This window comes from Mesoplodon mirus (assembly GCF_964341445.2).
Source record: "Mesoplodon mirus genome assembly, chromosome: 11".
In the NCBI taxonomy this organism is placed as follows: Eukaryota; Metazoa; Chordata; class Mammalia; order Artiodactyla; family Ziphiidae; genus Mesoplodon; species Mesoplodon mirus.
In genome coordinates this window covers 61540251-61559440 of record NC_138987.1, presented here as the reverse complement: position 1 = coordinate 61559440, position 19190 = coordinate 61540251, and the positions used below count along the sequence as shown (strand labels likewise).

Genomic DNA, 19190 nt, shown 5'->3' with positions numbered 1-19190 from the left:
CCACCTGCCAATGCAGGGGACATGGGTTCGGGCCCTGGTCAGGGAGGATCCCACATGCCGCGGAGCGGCTGGGCCCGTGAGCCATGGCCACTGAGCCTGCGCGTCCGGAGCCTGTGCTCCGCAGCGGGAGAGGCCACAACAGTGAGAGGCCCGTGTACCGAGGGAAAAAAAAAAAAGATAAGCGATAGTAAGTGTTGGTGACAATATGGAGAAAAGGGAACCCTAGTGCACTGTTGGTGAGAATGTAAATTGGGATAGCCACTATGGAAAGCACTATGGAGGTTCCTCAAGAAATAAAAAAATAGAACTACCATGTGACCCAGCAGTCCTATTTCTGGATATATATTTGAAGGAAATGAAATCATTATCTTGAAGAGATACCTGCACGCTGATGTCATTGCAGCATTGTTCCCAGTAGCTAAGACATGGAAACAACCTAAGTGTCCAGCAACGAATTAATGGATAAAGAAAATGTGGCTGTATACAGACACACACACACACACACACACACACACACACACACACGAAAAAGAAGGAACTCCTGCTATTTGTGACAGTATCTATAGATTAGATAGATGCACCTTGAGGGCATTATGCTAAGTGAAATAAGTCAGAGAAGGACAAGTACTGTATGAGCTCAGTTATGTGGAATCTCACAGCTACAAGAGAATAGATTGGTGGTTGCCAAAGGCAGGGAGTGGGGGATGGCTGAAATGGGTGAAGGTGGACAAAACTGTACAAATTTCCAGTTACATATATATGTTTATACACACACACATATATATAAATAAGTCTTGGGGATGAAATGTACAGCATGGGGACTATAGTTAATACTGTATTGTATATTTGAAAGTTTCTAGCAGAGATCTTAGGCATTCTTATTACAAGGAAAAAATTGTGAATATGTCTGGTGATGGATGTTAATTAGACGTGATTATTTCACAGTATATACGTGTATTGAATCATGTTGTATACCTGTAGCTAATATTATATGTCAATTATATCACTAAAAAAGGGTGGGGACAGGGCTTCTCTGGTGGCACAGTGGTTGAGAGTCCGCCTGCCGATGCAGGGAACACGGGTTCATGCCTCGGTCCGGGAGGATCCCACATGCCGCGGAGTGGCTGGGCCCGTGAGCCATGGCCGCTGATCCTGCGCGTCCGGAGCCTGTGCTCCGCAGCGGGAGAGGCCACAACAGTGAGAGGCCCGCATAACGCAAAAAAAAAAAAAAAAAGCGGGGGGCAGGTTTCGGCTTAGAGGAGTGTTGGTAAAGTTCACTTTTGGAAATGTATAGCAGCTAGTTGTCTAAACGAATCTGGAGGCACTTCTGGCCTGAGGGCATTGGATTTTAATGTAAAGATTGACATTTTTGGGACCAAGGCAGCCTGTGTCTGTTCCTGACAGGTGACCCTCTAGTATTCTGAGGAAGGAGCAAATGTAAGCTGTGAAAAGCTACTGCTTTGACGGGTACTTTAGAGTATGTTAGCTCTGTCATTTGTGCTAATGGTGGATTTATTTTTATTGGTCCTTAGATGGAATGCATTTTAATTCTTTTATTTGAATTTGGATATACTTGGCAATTCACAAAATTTTAATAAAGTTATTATAGCTTATAAGCTAGTTGCCAAGTCAGAGAAAGGCTAAAAATTGGTCCAGTCTCCCCATATACTTACAGGGTAGTTAAGTGAACAAAGAATGTGATATCACAGAAGTATAATAATAGGACATATTAGATCATTTAATCCTCAGAAGATAGTCCCTATGGAGTAGTACTGTATTATCCCTATTTACAGTTGAGGTTTAGGGAGTGACTTAATCTGTTCAGACTGCTATAACAAAATACTGGGTGGCTCATCAACAAAAATTTATTTCTCACAGCTCTGAAAGCTGAATAGTCCAAGATCAAGCGTGGTCAGATTCTGCTGAGGGCCCTTGTCCTGGTTAATAGCCAGCATCTTACTGTGTCCTCACATGGTGAAAGGAGCTAGGGATCTCTCTGGAACCTTTTTTATAAGGCAGTAAGCTCATGACTTAACCACCCCAAAGGCCTCACCTCTTAATATCATGTTTGGGGGTTAGGATTCAACATATAAATTTTGGGAGGACACATTCAGACCATTGCAGAGAGGTTAGGTTAGGTTATTTGTCCATCATCGTGCAGCCAGAACATAACCCAGTTTCATGCTGAAGTCTGCACTTGTAATCATCACCTGGAATTGCTTTTAGGACACAGCAAAATTTATACTGGATAGCCAAGAGCTTGGGTTAATGTTGCTGCTTGTTATTTTTCACCCCCATGTTTTTATGTGGAAGAATTCCAAACCTATAGAAAAGTTGAAAGAGTGATACAATGAGCATCAATATGACTTTTACCTAATATTTATCGAATATTTTGTCACATTTGTGCTCTCACACTCTTTCTTTACTCCTTCCCTCCCTCTCTCGTTCTCTCTCTCTCACTTTCCACCTCTCTCCCTTCCCTCCCTATACATATATACATTATTTTTTATTGTGTATTAGGAATTTGTATTAGGAAATTACACACATCAGGAAACTTCACCCAGAATTTATTAAGTATATATCACTTAAGAACAAGGTATTTTCCTATATTAGTATAATATTGTTATCAAACTCATTATCACATTTAAATATTTTACAGTGATAATTATTTATAGTCTATAATCAAATTTCCTCCATCATCTCAATAATTGAGATATTGCTTTATAGCTGTCCTTCCAATCCTGGATTTATTCAAGTATCATGAATTACATTTAATTTTCATATTGTTTTAGACTTTTTTTTTTTTTTTTTTTTTGCGGTACACGGGCCTCTCACTGTTGTGGCCTCTCCCGTGGCAGAGCACAGGCTCCGGACGTGCAGGCTCAGCGGCCATGGCTCATGGCTCACGGGCCCAGCCACTCCGCGGCACGTGGGATCCTCCCGCGTCCCCTGCATTGGCAGGCGGACTCTCAACCACTGCGCCACCAGGGAAGCCCCTTGTTTTAGCCTTTTAATTCAGAGCAGTTCTTTCTATTTTTGTTTTTCGTGTCATTGATATTTTTGAAGATTTCAGGCCAGTTGTGTTGAAGAATGTTTCACAATTTGGATTTGTCGTGATTAGGTTCAGATTAAATATTTTTGGCAAGAATACTATTTAGGTATTGTGTGCTTATTGTGTATAAGTTTGGTCACAGATAAATTGATATAGGCTACATTTCTTCTTTGTAAAGGTGCCTTTTTCCCTTTGTAATTAAGAAACAATCTGTGGGATGATACTGTTAAGATGGTATGACTCTTCTTTTCCTCTGTGTTTTGCCCAGTGGTGGTAACATTCGTTGATGATCCTTGCCTGAATTAGTTATTACATTGGTGGTTGCAAAATTTTGAGTCTGTCATTCCTTCTACATTTACTAGTCGGCGTTATTCTACAGAGAAGAACTTTATTTCTCCTGTTTTTTGTTTTTGAGGATCACTATAGGTTTGGTATTTTAAAAAATTCAATATGTTATCAATATTAAAAATATGTCATATATGTGTAAAGACTTTTTCACATAGGATATACATCAGAAGCTGTTTGTGGTATAGCATCAAACATTATTCAATTCTCTAGTGTCAAAATTTAAGCCTTTTTTGGGGGGGGTGGCTGTAATGTGCAATGATGTGTTTTCTTTTTCTTGATGCTTAACCTGACTAACAATTGCAAAAATAATACTGAGGAGCATTGCTTGGCATTGTTTATAGTTGGGTTTTTGGATGCTGATCATATCATGAACCTGGTTTGTTAATGCTTAATTTCAGAGCTTTGGGGTTTGTGTGTATGTGTATTTTTGTTCTTTTCCATTTTTTTTTTCAGTAAGGAAAAGCACTTAAAAAAATACTGACAATACTTAATATTATACATACAACAATTGTCGTCACTTTGGTCAGTGGGAGCCCCTTCATACTAACTCCTATGTCTTTTTGACTTGTCCCAGTCAAGTTTTGAGGGCTTCCTTACATCCTGGCACAACAAGGTATTTTGGGCTCGCTTTGTACTTGACAAACCTGGAATCAGTCACTTCTGCAAGGAACCCTGATACCTTTAGTGGGGAGTGGTTCCTTTAAAGGGGAACTGCTCCTCATTCTTAATTATCTATCCTTTGCTATCTTTATGGGATCATTTATTTCCCATACAAAAAATAAGAGCAGATTCCAGATCTAAGACCCTTCTGTGTCTTCCCAGAATTATTTGATAATAAAGTGTCTAAATTGAATTACTTCTCAGAATGAAGTGAGTTATATATAGGCAGTGCTGATGACTTGCCGTAGGAGATGGGATGTTTTGCAGAAAATTGGCATTGTATTGTTTTTTCTTCTCCTAACTTAGTGGTGACATGTGAAGGTGAAAATAAGTATTCGTATCCTTCTTACTCTTATGTAATCCAGGCTTTTTCTTTCTGTGGTATAGTCACTTAAGTTGTTTCCCTCTTTGTTATTTTCAGCTCTCTGAATTAAAATCTCCTTAGATAGGGAAAGTTCTAATCCAGGTCTTTTATACTTTGTGCTTTGAACCTGCATCTTGTATTCATCTGCACATATGTTTTACACATTGATCTGTGAACGCAGTCTAGGAAACTGACATGAAATTAAGGTGTTTATTGTATTGAACATTTATGCTGGAGTATGGTTTTATGGCTCCTTATGAGAGTTTTAGAAAATGCAAACTAGATCCTTAGAATTGGGATCTGGGGCCTCCCTGGTGGCGCAGTGGTTGAGAGTCCGCCTGCCGATGCAGGGGATACGGGTTCGTGCCCCGGTCTGGGAGGATCCCATATGCCGCGGAGCGGCTGGGCCCGTGAGCCATGGCCGCTGGGCCTGCGCGTCCGGAGCCTGTGCTCCGCAACGGGAGAGGCCACAACAGTGAGAGGCCCGCGTACCGCAAAAAAAGAAAAAAAAAAAAAAAAAAAAGAAAAAAAAAATAAAGAATTGGGATCTGGTACACCCTGGTCACTTACGGTCCAACAGCTTGAGAATGTCCTGCTCTGGGACTCTACGTGAAATGAGACATGTCAATCCTTTCTACAAAAACTTTTTTTCCCCTTGGTTTTTTTTTTTTTTTGTATTGAAGTATAGTTGATTTACAATGTTGTGCTGATTTGTGTTGTATAGCAAAGTATACAGAAACATTTTGCATTGAAGGTGAAACTCCTTAAACCTATCTATATGTTCCTTTGAAGTAGAAACATAAATAAGCTGTAAGGAAAGTGATTTGCTATTAACATGTTTTTTTGGCTGTTGTTGGCTGCGCCGCACGGCATGCGGGATCTTAGTTCCCCGACCAGGGATCAAACCCACACCCGCTGCATTGGAAGCACGAAGTCTTAACCACTGGACTGCCAGGGAATATTGAAATATTTAGAACTCTATCCCTGTGTAAGAAATATAGAATATATTTTTGGAGGGGTGATGTTGGTCACTTACAGAAGTTATAGGTAATATTTTAATTAACAATTACTAACCTATCAATTGATTACATGGCTTATATATTTGTTCTTTTATGTGGATGACTGCTCTAAGACTACTTTAAAAATTAGCTTCCTGGCAACGTAAAGGTGCAGATATTAAAATGAATTGCATGCCTTCCAACTATTTCTATTACTTGGCTAAATTTAGAACCATGTAGAGCTCCTGCAGAATTGAAATCTCTGGGGATTTGAATAGTCAAGACAGACAGTATTCAGCTTTTTGGAGTAAGGAAGAAGAAAAGTAGCTTCAAATTAATTTTTGCACTGTCACTCAGACTGCTTAATTAAGACACAGAGTCCAGTGAAAAGTCAAAACTGTTCTGAGAATTTTATTTGACTGTTGCTGAAAACTTGTTAGAGCCTAGACTCTGGGTGGTGAAAGGGATAATTTTTTTCCCCTCCTAGGTGAATTGCTGGAGGCTATCTACTCTGAGTTCTCCAATGTCTCTTCAAATTATACTTGATAAGTATAGTTATTATACTTCGCCTGGATGGATGAGGCAATACATCTGAGTTAGAGATCAGGTGAGCATTACAGTTGGGTACTTTTGGGTGAATTTCATGACACTAGAATTGTTTTGCATCTGTGTAGATTCAGACTAGTGTAGGATATTTTGAGGAGAAACTTAGTTATTCAGTGTACACTTAACTACACGAAATAAGAAAAATCTGTTGATGGAGTTGGATAGGACCTCAACATAAGAAATAACAATAAATGGAATGGTACTTTGAGTAACTAATTTAAATATAAGTTAAAATAGAGACAGACTTTACATAGAGTGAATATGAAATGTTTACTACCCGACTTGCCAATTCGAAGTGTAAGACATTGCTGCTGCTATAGTAAGAAATTTTGAGGACACTGGAAAAAATATCCCCCAAATTATTATAAACCAAGAAAATTCCGTACGAGTGGAATGTAAGTTTTTTTTTTCTGACCCTGGGTTTATATAAATGGTGAAATGTAAAAAAACCTGAAAGACAAATCTACGTGTTACTCTCATTGAATTAAGCCCATGGGTTTTTCCTCTTTCCTTCCCCTTAGGGCTTCCGTAGAGAGCTGTAGAACACAATTTCCTGTGTTGCTTGGGGAAATGAGCTGCCCTCAAAGGACTTACTGTTTAGTAAGACAAAATGTTATGAAGGAGGTAGTGGGATGGTTTTTATTTTCTTTTTTGTTTATCTCTATTTATAAATAACATGGATTTCTTTTATGATTAGAGGGAAAAAATCAATTATTTTAAAACATTTTTGGGGCTTACCTGGTGACCCAGTGGTTAAGAGTTCGCCTGCCAATGCAGGGGACACATGGGTTCGATCCTTGGTGCAGGAAGATCCCACATGCCACGGAGCATCTAAGCCTGTGCGCCACCACTACAGAGCCTGAGCTCTAGAGCCTGAGAGCCACAACTACTGAGCCTGTGTGCCGCAACTACTGAAGCCCATATGCCTAGTGCCTGTGAAAAGAGAAGCCACCACAATGAGAAGCCCATGCACCGCAATGAAGAGTAGCCCCTGCTTGCTGCAATTAGAGAAAGCCCGCGTGCTGCAATTAGAGAAAGCCTGCGCGCAGCAACGAAGACCCAATGCAGTAAAAAATAAATAAATAAATGTATTTATTTTAAAAAAATTTTTTTAAAGGATAAAGGGGCTATAAATCAACTCTTAAGACTTGTAAGTACTCCAGTAGACTTGTTCTCCAGTGCTATTGGTCACCAGTTAGGTAGTGAGTTCTCTTTTTCCTGGGCTTTGTGACTCTTTCTTTGGGTAAGCTCTCTTTTTACATTACAGCAGAAGCTTTTATTAAATAACTTCAGTGTATTTAATCAATCACTTAGATAATAAAATTTCTATTTAAACCTAGTAATGTATAATTTTGTTTCTGCAAAAGAGTATAAATACTCAAGTTCCCATTTGAACTCTGGGAGGAAAAGCTTGTGCTTATTAGCTTGACCTAACTTGCTGAAGACTTAGCATTTTGATGTTATAAAAGGAACCCCTGTTAAATTTGAATAAGATAATATTATATTCTTTTACTATGGTTAAGACTTAAATTTTAGCACAAAGTAGCCCTTGGGTGACAAGGAAGAATATTGCATTTTTCCGTAGGTCCCAGGGTTTTTCAGAGACACCTTGAGTGTCAGATTAGGTACTTGGGACCATTAGAAGGCTTAGCACCATTCTAGAGTTGTGGGATCAAACATTTTTTGTGTGCATTAAAAGACCTTACTGGCTAGTGGTGGAGATAAAACTTGAACAAAACAACAGTAGATATAATGGATTAGATTCTGTATTATAGATGGAATGCTGTAGAACTTAGTTACATTTAATTGTGCAGCACAAACATGTAAAAGAAAAGAAGAGAGAAATCAATATAGAAAGGTAGGGATGAGGTAGGAATTGAACTGGGCTCCCCTTTCCTGATTATCTTGAAGGAAATCTGATGTATTATTTCATCCCTAAATATTTCATTATATATCCTGAACAATAAGGACTTTAAAAAAACATGATATCAGTACCATTTATTTTTTAATTTTTATTTATTTATTTATTTATTTATTTATTTATTTATTTTGGCTGTGTTGGGTCTTCGTTGCTCCGTGTGGGCTTTCTCTAGTTATGGCGAGCGGGGACTACTCTTCATTGCGGTGTGCGGGCTTCTCATTGCGGTGGCTTCTCTTGTTGCAGAGCACAGGCTCTAGGTGCGCGGGCTTCAGTAGTTGCAGCGCATGGGCTCAGTAGTTGTGACTCGCAGGCTCTAGAGTGCAGGCTGAGTAGTTGTGGCACACGGGCTTAGTTGCTCCGCAGCATGTGGGATCTTCCCAGACCAGGGCTTGAACCTGTGTCCCCTGCATTGGCAGGTGGATTCTTAACCACTGTGCCACCAGGGAAGTCCCTCAATACCATTTACACTTCTAAAACAATTAACAATAATTCCTTAATATTAAATATCTGGTGTTCATATTTCCCTGATTGTATCATATTTCTTAAACAGCCTGCTTGTTTAAAATAAGATCCAAATGGGCTTCCCTGGTGGCACAGTGGTTTAGAGTCCGCCTGCCAATGCAGGGGACATGGATTCGTGCCCCGGTCCGGGAGGATCCCACGTGCTGCGGAGCGGCTAGGCCCGTGGGCCATAGCCGCTGAGCCTGCGCATCTGGAGCCTGTGCTCTGCAACAGGAGAGGCCACGACAGTGAGAGGCCCGCGTACCGCAAAGAAAAAAGAAAAAGAATAGGATCCAAATAAAATCTGTACCTTGTAGTTGGTCAATATATCTTTAAAAATCATTTAATCTGAAAAATTTCTCCTCTCTCCTTTTTTTCTTCCCCCGGTGTATTTGTTGAAGAATCTGGGTCATCTGTCTAGTAGTTTCCCACTAGTGGATTTGGTGATTGATATCATAGTGGTGTCATTTAACATATTTCCCTGTACTTTGTGTTTCCTTCAAATGGGCAGTTATATCTAGAGACTTGATCAGATTCAGATTCAGTGTTTTTGGCTTGAATACTTTATAGTGTACTTCCATTAGGAGGAAGTGTGTGATGTCTGTTAGTCTAATTTTTATGATGTCAGCAGTCATTGATGATCATTGTCTACATCTTTTATTGAATTTCATTAGTGATTACAAAATGGTGATATTGAAGTTGTATTATTTTAAAATTTATTTTAGGTGTAATACTTTTATAAAGAGATACTTCCCTCATCACTTACTTGGTTACTTTCAGGTATATCTTGTACAGGAAAGGTGAGACAAATGCTTTGAGTCTTTATTTTAATTAACAATCATTGCCATTTTCAAAATAATGAATTTGTTCACTAACATCCTGCAAAAGTGAGTGATTAGTTTTTTTTAAAATTGTCATTATGAACTCACCAATTTAAATATATTTGTGGGTTTCAGTCAATTTCTTTTTTTATTCTTATTGATATCTCACTGACTAACCGATAATGGCAAATGAGGACCTCTTCAAGTTGGCTCCAATGTCCTCTTTTTTAAAAAAGTAAATAATTAATTAATATATTTATTTATTGGCCATGCTGCGTGGCTTGTGGGATCTTAGTTCCCCCAACCAGGGATTGAACCCGGGCCCTTGGCAGTGAGAGCATGGAGTCCTAACCATTGGACCACCAGGGAATTCCCTGCAGTGTCCTCTTGGTATGATCCTCCTAGTCTTTGATTGTTTCTTTGTTTTCTGGTCTGACCTGATATTCTGATCTGAGATCCTGTTATACATTTCCATTCCTGGGCATCTAACAGCCATTGCCCCTTTGTTGGGAAATGATGTTTAGAGGCCACAGTGTGGGTGCAAGAGGTACTCATTGCTTAGTGGGTTGTTCATTGTTTCTTGCTGTTTTTAGTGAACAAGGCTAGGAAAATGGTATCTTTTTTTTTGAAAGAAAGTGTATCACAAGTTCATATCAATATGTCTAATTCAAAGTCAGGACTGTAGATTTTTAAGTTCCGTATCTTCAATCTTATAGATTTGCATTTTTCAAATTGCAAGAGTAATATGTAATCATTGTAAGAAATTTAAATAATTCAAAAGTATACAAGGTAAAAGGTGAAGATACTGGCCCTACCCTAGAATCACTAGTTAACCACTTAACACAGTTAATTTAAAGGCTTCTTAGTGGGTGTCTTTCTTTTTTTTTTTTTTTTTTTTGGGCTGCGTTGGGTCTTTTGTCGCGGCACATGGGATCTTTCTTTGCAACGCGTGGGCTCTTCGTTGTGGCACACAAACTTCTCTAGTTGCAGTGCACGGGTTCTGTAGTGGCATGTGGGCTCTGTAGTTTGCAGCACGTGGGCTCTCTAGTTGAGGTGTGCGGGCTTAGTAGTTGTGGAGCACAGGCTTAGTTGCCTCACAGCGTGTGGAATCTCAGTTCCCCAACCAGGGATCAAACCCGTGTCCCCTGCATTAGAAGGCGGATTCTTAACCAGTGGACCACTGGGGAAGTCCTTGTTTTTTTTTTTTTTAGTTGTCATATAGTTGATTTACAGTATTTTATTAGTTTCATGTGTACAGCATAGTGATTCAGTATTTTTACAGATTATACTCAATTAAAAGTTATTACAACATAATGGCTATAATTCCCTGTGTTATACAATATATCCTTGTTGCTTATCTATTTTATACATAGTAGTTTGTATCTCTTAATTCCATACCCTTAATTTGATCCTCTCCCCTTTGGTAACCACTAGTTTGTTTTCTATATCTGTGAGTCTGTTTCTGTTTTGCATATACATTTATTTGTATTATTTTTAATTTTTATTTTTATCTTAAATTTTTTATTTTTAATCAGAGTATAGTTGATTTACAATATTCTGTTAGTTTCTGGTATACAGCAAAGTGATTCAGGTATACATGAATATATATATTCTTTTTCATACTCTTTTCCATTATGGTTTATTATAGGATATTAAATATAGTTACCTGTGCTATACAATAGGACCTCGTTGTTTATCCATTCTATATATAATAGTTTGCATCTCCTAGTCCCAAACTTCCAATCCAACCCTCCCCCACTCCCCCAGTTGTATTATTTTTTAGAGTCCACATATAAGTGATATCATACAATATTTGTCTTTCTCTCTTTGACTTATTTCACTAACGTAATATTCTCTAGGTCCATCCATGTTGCTGCAGATGGCAAGATTTCATTCTTTTTTATGGCTGAGTAATATTCCATTGTGTGTATGGTGATATGATCCATCAGTCCCACTCCTAGGAATATACTCTGCCAAAACTATAATTCAGAAAGATACATGCACCCCTATGTTCATAGCAGCACTGTTCACAATAGCCAAAACATGGAAACAACCTAAATGTCCATTGACAGGTGAATGGATAAAGAAGATGTGGTACATGTATATAATGGAATACTACACAACCATAAAAAAGAACAAAATAATGCCATTTGCAGTAACATGGATGCAGCTAGAGATTATCATCCTAAGTGAAGTAAGTCAGAAAGGGAAAGACAAATAAATACCATATGATATCACTTATATGTGGAATCTAAAATATGGCACAAATGAACCTATCTACAGAACAGAAATAGACTCATAGACATAGAGAACAGACTTGTGGTTGGCAAGGGCCAGGGGGAGGGATGGATTGGGCGTTTGGGATTAGCAGATGCAAACTGTTATATATAGGATGGATAAACAGCAAGGTCCTACTGTATAGCACAGGGAACTATATTTAATATCTTGCAATAAACCATAATGGAAAAGAATATGAAAAAGAATGTATTGTAAAAAATAATTATAATAATAAAGGTAAATAATAAAAAACCAGAATGTATTATATGTATATAACTGAATCACTTTGCTGTACAACAGAAATTAACAAAACAATGTAAATCAACTATACTTGAATAAAATAAAATTTAAAAAAATTTTTAAAAATTGAGGATTGACGTTTTTTGAGGCTAGAAGAAGAAAGATGAGAAGTTATTCTTTATGTGAAATGAAGATTCTTACATATTTTTAGATTTACTTTTTGGATTGGTGTCACATTTACATGGTACAAAATTCTAAGTATAGAAAAAAGTAGAGTGAAGTTTTCTTGTTCCTACAATGAAAACCAGTCAGTTCCTCTTTCCAGGGGCAACTAGTATTACCAGTTTTTGTGCATCCTGTGTGCTTATAAGCATAAAATATACACATACATGTAAATATGTATGTATCTTCTTTTCTTCCTTTTTACAAAAATGGTTCTGTGTCTTTTTTCTTACTTACACATACATCAAGTTATATGTGTTGTTGTAAGTTGAATTTCCTTATTCTTGTTTATGTCTGTACAGTATAATATGGGCTATGTATGTATTGTTTATCATTCTTCTATTAAAGGGCATTTTGATTTTTTCTCAGTTACAAGTAGTACAGCATGAATAACCTTGTACATATGTCATTTTGCATATTTGTAACATCAGTAAGATAATTTTCTAAAGGTGTATACTTTGGAATTTTTATAGACATTATAAAAATGCCTTCCAAAGATATATGAAGTTTACATTTCCACCAGCAGTTGTTTCAAGATTCGAAGTGAGGTTTTAGTCGTGGTGGATATATACAAAATAACAACTTTGAAATGTTATCGTACATGTATATTTGGCAGCAGGTGCACTCAGCTTGGCCTTGTTCATTCAGCAGTTCACTGAGTGCCTATGAACCAATGTAGTCTTTTGTGCTTCACTGTAAGCAACTGTAGCAGATTAACTTTACCTAAGCTCTCAGGGAAGGCTTTCTGGAGGAGCAGAGCCTTGAAGGACAAATGGGGCCGGGGAAATTCTAGATTAGTAGTTCTCAAATTTTGGGTGTCTGACCTTTTAACTCTTCAAAAAGTTATTACAGACTCTAAAGAACTTTTATTTATGTGGGGTTATATTTGCTAGTATTTACTATTAGAAATTAAAACTAAGAAAATATTTAAATGTTTATTAAAAATAATAAACTTGGGCTTCCCTGGTGGCGCACTGGTTGGGAGTCCGCCTGCCGATGCAGGGGACACGGGTTCGTGCCCCGGTCTGGGAAGATCCCACATGCCGCGGAGCGGCTGGGCCCGTGAGCCATGGCCGCTGAGGCTGTGCGTCCGGAGCCTGTGCTCCGCAACGGGAGAGGCCACAGCAGTGAGAGGCCCGGGTACTGCAAAAAAAAAATAATAAAAAAAAAAAATAATAAACATATATTAGTATATATAACACACTAATTTTTTATACAATTTTTAAAGGTTACACTCCATTTACAGTTACTACAAAATATTGGCTGTATTCTCTGTATTGTACAATACGTCCTTGTAGCCTATCTTACACCCAATAGTTCCTACCTCCTGCTCTCCCACCCCTATATTGCCTGCTCTTGCCCACCCGCATCCCCCTGACTGGTAACCACTGGTTTGTTCTCTATATCTGTGAGTCTGCTTCTTTTTTATGTGCACTAGTCTGTTGTATTTTTTAGATTCCACATATAAGTGATTTAATATAGTATTTGCCTTTCTTTCTTTGTCTGACTTATTTCACGTAGCATAATGCCCTCCAAGTCCATCCACTTTGCTGAAAATGGCAAAATTTTGTTCTTTTTTATGTCTTGAGTAGTATTCCATTGTGTGTGTGTATATATATATACATTTCACACAGACACACTTTATCCATTCATCATTTGATGGACACTTAGGTTGCTCCCATATCTTGGCAGTTGTAAATAATGCTGCTATGAATATTGGGGTGCATGTATCTTTACGAATTACTGTTTTTGTTTTTTCCGGATGTGTACCCAGGAGTGGAATAGCTGGGTCATATGGTAGTTCTATTTTTAGTTTTTTGAGGAACCTCCATACTGTTTTTCCACAGTGGCTACACCAATTTACATTCCCAGCAACAATGTACAAGGGTTCCCTTTTCTCCACATCCTTGCCAACATTTGTTTTTTTGTGTTCTTTTTGATGATAGCCATTTTGACAGGTGTGAGGTGATATCTCATTGTGGTTTTGATTTTCATTTCTCTGATGACTAGCACTGTTGGGCATCTTTTCATGTGCCTTTTGGCCATTTGCATTTCCTCTTTGGAAAATTGCGTATTCAGTTCTTCTGCCCAATTTTTTTTTTTTTTTTTTGCGGTACGTGGGCCTCTCACTGCTGTGGCCTCTCCCGTTGCGGAGCACAGGCTCCGGACGCGCAGGCTCAGCGGCCATGGCTCATGGGCCTAGCCGCTCTGCGACATGTGGGATCTTCCCGGACCGGGGCACGAACCCGTGTCCCCTACATCGGCAGGCGGACTCTCAACCACTGCACCACCAGGGAAGCCCCCAATTTTTTATAATGTACTTTTTACTGAAAAAAACTAATTTTTTAATAGTTATGTTATTTCTTATTTATTTATGGCTGTGTCGGGTCTTAGTTGTGGTACGTGGGATCTTTGTTGAGGCATGTGGGATCTTTCATTGCAGCGCGTGGGCTTCTCTCTAGTTGTGGCGTGCGGGTCTTTTCTAGTTGTGGCGCACAGGCTCCAGGGCACATGGCCTCTGTAGTTGTGGCGCGTGGGTTCCAGAGCACGTGGGTGCTAATAGTTTGTGGCACACAGGTTCTCTAGTTGAGGCTTGCGAGCTCAGTAGTTGTGGTGCACAGGCTTAGTTGCCCTGTGGCATGTGGGATCCTAGTTCCCCATCCAGGGATTGAACCCACATCCCCTACATTGGAAGGTGGACTCTTTACTACTGGACCCCCAAGGAAGTCCTGAAAAAACTAATTTGTAAAAAAATTTATTGAGGGCCTCCCTGGTGGCGCAGTGGTTGAGAGTCCGCCTGCCGATGCAGGGGATACGGGTTCGTGCCCCGGTCTGGGAGGATCCCATGTGCCGCGGAGCGGCTGGGCCCGTGAGCCATGGCTGCTAAGCCTGTGCGTCCGGAGCCTGTGCTCCGCAACGGGAGAGGCCACAACAGTGAGAGGCCCGCGTACAGCAAAAAAAAAAAAAAAAAAATTTATTGAAGTATAGTTGATTTACAATGTTGTATTAATTTCTGCTGTACAGCAAAGTGACTTAGTTATACACACACACACATATATAGTTTTTCATATTCTTTTCTATTATGGTTTATTACAGGATATTGAATAGAGTTCCCTGTACTGTACACTAGGACCCTGTTGTTTATCTATTCTATATATAATAGTTTGCATCTGTTAATCCCAGACTCCCAGTCCATCTCTCCCCCACCTTGGCAACAACAAGTCTGTTCTCTATGAGTCTATTTCTGTTCTGTAGATAAGTTCATTGTGTCATATTTTAGATTCCACATACCAGTGATATCTTATGGTATTTGTACTTCACTTAGTATGATAATCTCTAGGTCCATCTACATTGCTGCAAAGGGCATTTTTTCATTATTTTTTTATGGCTGAGTAGTATTCCATTTGTGTGTGTGTGTGTGTATACATATATATATATGCCACATCTTCTTTATCCATTCATCTGTCAGTGGACATTTAAGTTGTTTCCATGTCTTGACTATTGTAAATGATGCTGCTATGAATATAGGGGTGCATGTATATTTTTGGATTATAGTTTTTTCCAGATATATGCCCAGGAATGGAATTACTAGATCATAATGCAACTCTATTTTTAGTTTTATGAGGAACCTCCATACTGTTTTCTGTAGTGGCTGTACCAATTTACATTCCTACCAACAGGATAGAAGGATTTCCTTTTCTCCACACCCTCTCCAGCATTTAAAAAAATTTTTTAATTTTAATTTATTTATTCATTCATTCATTCAATCAATCATTCATTTATTTATTTATGGCTGCACTGGGTCTTTGTTGCCGCGTGCGCAGGCTTTCTCTAGTTGCAGTGAGCGGGGGCTATTCTTTGTTGCAGTGCGTGGGCTTCTCATTGTGGTGGTTTCTTTTGTTGCAGAGCTTGGGCTCTAGGCATGTGGGCCTCAGTAGTTGTGGTGTGTGGGCTTAGCAGTTGTGATGTGCAGCAGTGTTTGTTACTTGTAGACTTTTTAAAATTATTTATTTTATTTTTGGCTGCGTCGGTCTTAGTTGTGGTACATGGGATTTTCGTCGTGGCATGCGGAACCCTCCACTGTAGTGCACAGGCTCCTCATTTCAGTGTGTGGGCTTCTCTCTAGTTGTGGCCCGTGTGCTCAGTAGTTGTGCCACAAGGGCTTAGTTGCCCTGCAGCATGTGGGATCTTAGTTCCCTGACCAGGGATCAAAATTGCATCCCCTGCATTGGGAGGCAGATTCTTAACCAGTGGACCACCAGGGAAGTCCTGTTATTTGTAGACTTTTTTTTTTTTAAGTCTTTTAATTAATTAATTAATTTTTATTTTGGGCTGCGTTGGGTCTTCATTCCTGCACGTGGGCTTTCCCTGGTTGTGGCGAGCCGGGGCTATTCTTCGTTGCAGTATGCACACTTCTCATTGCAGTGGCTTCTCTTGTTGCGGAGCATGGGCTCTAGGCCCGCGGGCTTCAGTAGTTGTGGCATGCAGGCTCAGTAGTTGTGGCTTGCGGGCTCTAGAGCTCAGGCTCAGTAGTTGTGGCACATGGGCTTAGTTGCTCCACGGCGTGTGGGATCTTCCTGGACCAGGGATCGAACCCGTGTCCCCTGCATTGGCAGGGGGATTCTTAATCACTGCACCACCAGGGAAGTCCCTGTAGACTGTTTAATGATGGCCATTCTGACTGGTGTGAGGTGGTACCTCATTGTCATGAAAAAACTAATTTTTAAAACAGAGAAGATTTAGTGAAAAGAAGGAGGGACATTGTTTTATATTTTTACAAGTCTCTGATGTCTAGCTTATTGGAAGATAGCTGTATTCTTGTATCTCCATCTGCATTCAGTCTGTTGCAATATGTCATTTTGGTTGAAGTATATGAAGAAAATCCAGCTTCGGAGATATGTAGTTGAAAAAGACAGAAGTATTTTAATATCTTCTTTAGGTAATTGGGGGTATTCTTTGATATTATACCCAAGCTCAACAAGTGGTAGTTTCTTAAAGGTTAGTTGCAATGTAGGTTAGTTGTATGGTTTCATTAATATGAAACCATATTAATGAACTTTTGCACTTGGTGACATTAAAATTTGTTTGTCTAGTATGTTGAATGGATCTTTTACCCATGTATGATTTTGAAACATCATGATTTAATCAATTGGAAAATATTGTTTCATTTGGTTATTCAGATCTTCCAAGTGTTTGATACAGTTAATTATACAGTTTTTAAAAATCACATTCATTAATACCACTACTGTTTCATCAGGAAGGTCTTAAAGTATTGAGAAGCCATCAGGCTCATAGGGGATACATGTTTTCAAAATTCTGACTTTAGCTAAAGTTTGAATTTTATCATTTGCAACAAATACTTTCATTTGTTTTCTTTGAAGTCATAGGCTCACTTTGTTCATTTTCGTGAAAATATTGTACATACCCAAGTCTGAATAACCATAGTTTGCCTGTCAGTTGTTTACTTAAGAAATAATAGTAACACAACCATACTCCGATAAAAATTAATTTAAAAAAAAGAAATAATAGTATTCCATGAAAAAAGCAGCTAGTTCAGCTTGTAGCTCTGTTGCTTTTCCTTGAGACAATTATTGTATTATTATTATAAAGTGGAAGAAGTGCTTTATACTTACTTCCCATTTTGACACTTAGAATATTAAAAAGATGTACTCAAAGTTGGAAATTTAATAAAATTATTAAATTTTACTAGTTTATCAAGGATATTCACAAGTAAAATTTATCTTTTCCTTTTTAAACTCCAAATGTGGAGTGGTGGAGAAGATGATATTACTAGTATAGTTTGATGCCCCTGCCTTGATTTATGCTAAGGCACTAGCAGTTATACCTATATTGCTTTTATCACCGTTGTGAAAAAGGCAAGTAACATCTTGTTATTATGAAAATACTTTCACCTCATAGACCTCCTGAGACCACATTTTGAGAACTGCTGTTTTAGATAGAGGATGCATTACATAGTTGAGCCTTGAACAACATGGAGGTTTTTCAGTAGTAAATGCTACAGTGTTACATGATCTGTGGTTGGTCGAATCTGTGGAATCCCAGATACAGGGGGAACTGCGGATACTGAGGGCTGATTATAAGTTATACTCGGATTTTCAACTGTGGGGAGCGTTGGCGTTCTTAACCTCCTAATTGTTCAAGGGTCAACTCTATACCCAGACATACTGAGATGAGGTGTTTTCTAGTTCAACTATGAGTAATTCGTTATGGAACTCAGAATGAATATATATATATATATATATATATATATATATATATAGAGAGAGAGAGAGAGAGAGAGAGAGAGAGAGAGAGAGAGAGATAGTCAGGGACTAGATTATAAACGAACTTAAGTACCCTGATAGGGAGTGTAGAGTTTATAGGCACTGGGGAGTGTTTGAAGGATTTTAAGGAGGAAGAGTGGTGTGTATGTATGGTATGGGTGTGGGAGAGTGATGCCGTCACATTTGTATTTTTCAGATATCACCCTTGTCACAGTGTGTTTTGTGGTAAGTGCAGTGGAAAATGTTGAGATTCTAAACTAAGGCACTGACTTGGTCATGCAGCCACAGAGGGCCAGGCTATACAAACCAGTGCAGGGGTTAGAGCATGTCCTTTCTAAAGTAGAGGTAAGCCTAGCAGCATCTGTTTGGCTGGATGGGCAGGAGCACAATTAGCTGCTTCCATCACCATATCAGTTATAAGTTGTCCCCTCAAATACTCTTGTATAGACAGTTTTCTCTGGAAACATTGAATATGCTTTAGAATCTCTTTTGCAAAAATGACGTCAAAGATAATCACTGGGGACCTCCCTGGTGGCGCAGTGGTTAAGAATCTGCCTGCCAGTACAGGGGACGTGGGTTTGAGCCCTGGTCCAGGAAGATCCCACATGCTGCGGAGCAACTAAGCCCATGTGCCACAACTACTGAGCCTGTGCTCTAGAGCCCGTGAGCCACAACTACTGAGCCCACGCGCCATAACTACTGAAGCCCACGCACCTAGAGCCTATGCTCAACAGCAAGAGAAGCCACTGCAGTGAGAAGCCCGTGCACTGCAACAAAGAGTAGCTCCCGCTCGCAGCAACTAGAGAAAGCCCGTGCACAGCAACAAAGACCCAACACAGCCAAAAATAATAATAATGATAATAATAAATAAATAAATTAAAAAAAGATAATCACTG

The 19190-nt window shown here is 39.0% G+C and overlaps 1 protein-coding gene across 14 annotated transcripts in view; it reads left to right on the top strand.

Moving 5' to 3' along the window:
• R3HDM2 (R3H domain containing 2) overlaps positions 1–19190 on the top strand; it is a 156334-nt gene that overhangs the window by 18812 nt on the left and 118332 nt on the right. Inside the window, exon 1 of one of the 14 annotated variants that reach the window (XM_082634537.1) lies at positions 5932–6029. The exons of the other annotated variants lie outside the window; for them this stretch is intronic. The gene's annotated coding sequence lies outside the window, so the exon portion shown is untranslated. Of the gene's footprint in view, positions 1–5931; positions 6030–19190 lie in introns of those variants that run through there. 14 annotated transcript variants of the gene reach the window in all.